Source organism: Schistocerca americana, chromosome 5, assembly GCF_021461395.2.
Source record: "Schistocerca americana isolate TAMUIC-IGC-003095 chromosome 5, iqSchAmer2.1, whole genome shotgun sequence".
Lineage (NCBI taxonomy): Eukaryota > Metazoa > Arthropoda > Insecta > Orthoptera > Acrididae > Schistocerca > Schistocerca americana.
The window spans coordinates 59,042,733-59,047,017 of record NC_060123.1 but is presented as its reverse complement, the minus strand read 5'-3'; the positions used below and the strand labels follow the sequence as shown (position 1 = coordinate 59,047,017).

The window sequence follows — 4,285 nt, the reverse complement described above, 5'->3', positions numbered from 1 at the left end:
GAGGGGGGGCGGGGGGAGGGTGCAAAACTTTGATGCGGGGCGCAGCGCTGTTTTTAATGGTTGGATGCCGAAAATCATTAACAACCTTGAACCTTGAGAAGCTCTGTTTACAGAACAGGAAAGCATGGCGGCAGGATAATGGTACCCTGGAATCTCGATCTTAATGAACGATATTCGCTCCTCAAAGGCGTCTGCAACCATCGAGTATTCCAGTTGCTGTATGGTGTTACTATTCTGATGTCCTTCACTAAAGGGACAGGAGAGGTAACTGCCACTAGCCACAAGATTACTACTACCATTACTACAACTACAGCTGGTTGATGGTGATGCTGCTGATGATGACTGTTGTGCACAGAAGCAGGGAGGTGCATGTATCTTGTGGTTCAGACAAGAAAGTGAGGCAGGAGGAGATTGAGCATTGCCCCAATGTGAGCAACCTGGCTGAGGCTGTGGCTGCAGAGATGTCTGATACCACATGCCTGAACCAGTTGCCGGAAGGATTCCCTGTATGGACGATGGTTCTGTAGAGGAAAAATAACAAACACAATTAAGTACCATGTTCCATACATCGCCTGCTGCTTTAAGGAAAGAAAGAGCACTGTTATTTGTAAGCAGAGTGAGTATATATTACCTGTATCGCTCTGGCTCCATGGCATCACAACATCTTTCCCTCCCTGCTCCTGCTCCTTGAAATCGTCTAGAATAACAAAGAACATGCAATAAATTTTATGTATATGATGAAATTTTTGTCTAGCAGCAACATATTATGTTTATGCATAATACTATAAAGAAGAAAATACATACTACCTACAAGGCTACTGCTACTACCGGATTTCAGCATCCAAGTCGTCAGTTTGTCCACTGGACATATACTGACACATAAGACAACATGTAATCAGTACTACGCAACACTTAGTGAAAAAGTTACAGTTATCGAGTTTGATCCTCGAAATCATGTACAACAGCAAAGACTCGCTGACCAGTAAATAACAGCAGCAGATTACATATGAAGGGCTTATTTCAATAGTGGTACAAGTCCGTTTTTGTTCATTCTGTGATACAGAGTCCTTAAGTTAATAGAGCACTGAAAAATCTGCAGTTGAGATACCAGAGATATTCAAGTATATATACTTGAATATATATACTTGAATATATACTTGAATATATACTTGAATATATAGACTTGAATATTTCTGGTATCTCAACTGCAGATTTTTCAGTGCTCTATTAACTTCTCAGAATGAACAAAAATGGACTTGTACCGTTATTGAAATAAGCCCTTCATATATGAAGAAGAATGTAGATACTACTTATTATGGCGTTGCTGCTGCAGCTGCCGCTGCAACCTCTCCACCTCCAACTCATCCACAATTTGGTGGATGTATGCTGAAACAATAAGATGAAATATATTTGATATCGCTAATACGAAATTCTTACTAGAAGAAAAAGTTACAATTGTCGATGTGAATATTGATTTAACAGGTAATTCCCATTCCTGCGACTGCCTTGGACATTTCCTGCCACTGGCATTGCTGCTGCTATTGCTGATGTCACTGCAGATTGCTTCATTTTGCACAGAGAAGATGATGACGAAGCAAACAGACTAGTAACACATGAGGCATGAAACAAATCAAGCTCACCCAACATGAACAGTAGAAGAATGAGGCCGGAAGTGGAGGTGGTAGGGTTAATATAGACTCCAATAATTTGATGGGAACTATCAGAATGGAGTCTTTGGGGACATCTTGGTACAAAAGTTTTGGCAGGTTGATTCATGCATCCACAAACAGGAAGTAGCCACTTGAGGTGTTAAAGGACACTACTAGGAATGGATGGGACCCTGGCTGCAGGGTGATATGGCGACTGGATGGGCACAAAAAAGAGAACAGTATTCTGAGATACCATGGTCTGCCCGTTTGGACGGGTTGGGCGGTATTTTTCCAAGCAGTGGCACACCACTGGAAGTAGCAACTTGAGGGGTTCTAATAGCCTTAAACAGCCAGTTGCGATGCAGGAGCTGACAGTGGTCATGTGCCCAAGCTTGCGTAGTGCAGTCTCTTGGCTGGCTTGGGCACCAGCATATGGTGCAGCCCAGATCGCCATATATGTTTAAAACGATCTGTGACAGTGTAATTACTGTGGTGAGTTATGGAGATGTCAATATTGTGATGGTATTCTTTGTGTGATCAGGAAAAAATTGATCTTCTTTTCGATGTATTTTACAAGACTTGCATCTTCCAAAACAGTAGAGAATGGTGAGCTTTTCATGCCAAACATTGGAGAGATCCAACCCCTGTGAATTGAAATTTACAAATAAAAAGTATGCCCTTTGCCATGTAAGAGACATTGATTTGAATTTCCTGTTATGAGATCTTTTCTCTCTAGCGCAGACTGAGTCTTTTTCCAGCCAATTTCCAGGTGGGGAGGGGATGAGGAATGAGGGAGAGGAGGTTGCAGGAGGATTTCCCAGAGGGGTAGGGGATAATTAATTTGTCAATTTCATTAATTAGTCAATTAATTTTATATAAAAATGGGTTTCTATCGGCGAGGGGGAGGGTTTTGTATATCAGAGAGAGGTGAGGGAGGTAGAGGAGGAGGAGGGGGTGTTGGGGGACTTCTCAGAAATATGAATTATCCCCAGGGGCCATACATCAATTAATATAACAACAGGTTAAGGGAAGGGGATCATAAATCAATCAATTTTGCCCCTTAATGTGTGCAACCTGCATTAATAAATTGTACCAGAACCTCCATTGCCTTACTACTGAACATCAGTGCTAGGAAGTGCATCAGTGCAACAACTGGTGGTGGCATTCTCGATTAACTATCAGTTGAACTTCCTCTCCATGAATACAATTTCTGTGGACCTGGAACAAAAGAGAAAAAATATATAGTTTATGGTGATAAATGGGTTAATCCACCTGATGAAGTGTGCAAGGAGCATGAGTTAGTGTGTACTGCTAATCAAGGTCTGCCAGAATGCCAAGCTTTAAATCCATTTTCAGCAGATAAAGCGAAGCAAATAGGTCGAACGAGTCTCTAGAATGAAATTTTCACTCCACAGCGGAGTGTGCACTGATATGAAACTTCCTGGCAGATTAAAACTGTGTGCCGGACCGAGACTCGAACTCGGGACCTTTGCCTTTCGCGGGCAAGTGCTCTACCAACTGAGCTACCCAGGCACGACCCACGCCCTGTCCTCACACCTTTACTTCTGCCAGTACCTCGTCTCCTACCTTCCAAACTTTAAAGAAGCTCTCCTGCAGTGTAGAGTGAAAATTTCATTCTAGAAACATCCCCCAGGCTGTGGCTAAGCCATGTCTCCACAATATCCTTTCTTTCAGGAGTGCTAGTTCTGCAAGGTTCGCAGGAGAGCTTCTGTAAAGTTTGGAAGATAGGAGACGAGGTACTGGCAGAAGTAAAGGTGTGAGGACGGGGCGTGAGTCGTGCTTGCGTAGCTCAGTTGGTAGAGCACTTGCCCAAGATAGGCAAAGGTCCCGAGTTCGAGTCTCGCTCTGGCACACAGTTTTAATCTGCCAGGAAGTTTCATATCAGTGCACACTCCGCTGTAGAGTGAAAATTTCATTCTAGAAACATCCGCCAGGCTGTGGCTAAGCCATGTCTCCACAATATCCTTTCTTTCAGGAGTGCTAATTCTGCAAGGTTCACAGGAGAGCTTCTGTAAAGTTTGTCAGGTAGGAGACGACGTACAGGTAGAAGTAAAGGTGTGAGGACGGGGCGTGAGTCGTGCTTGGGTAGCTCAGTTGGTAGAGTACTTGCCCGCGAAAGGCAAAGGCCCCAAGTTCGAGTCTCGGTCCGGCACACAGTTTTAATTTGCCAGGAAGTTTCAGGTCGATAGAGGGTTATAGGCATAGTACAACGTACTGCGGCATTTGTCGTTGGTAAAGCAATGCATACTAGACTTGAACTGAGTACTGGAAAAAATTTTGAACACATAATGAACATGACCCTCACAAACTGAAGAAGAAGGAGGAGAGAGCTACTGGGTGTTTAGAAAATTGTATGCAATCAGCAGTGTTAGTGGCAAAGAGCATCATGAAAAAACGAATAAGAAGATGTAAGGGGTTCACCACCCTGCTGGAGCAGATGTAATCTCGATGTATTGCTCACTTGCTAGAACGACAGCTCACATGCACTGCCTGAGACATAAAATATTTTTGCCCCTGTTAAAAGAGAGCTGCAATAGAGCGGCAGGTCAGAGAAGTCTCTGCCGCAGTTGCAGTCACTTGCTATTACATAGTAGTTGTAGTCTGTCACTGGTACA

The 4,285-nt window shown here is 43.4% G+C and overlaps 1 non-coding gene across 1 annotated transcript; it reads right to left on the bottom strand.

Moving 5' to 3' along the window:
- Positions 1–3,107: 3,107 nt before the first annotated feature.
- On the bottom strand, positions 3,108–3,182 carry Trnas-cga. The gene has a single exon. It is a non-coding gene; the product is annotated as a tRNA-Ser (tRNA).
- Between the last annotated feature and the right edge of the window lie 1,103 nt (positions 3,183–4,285).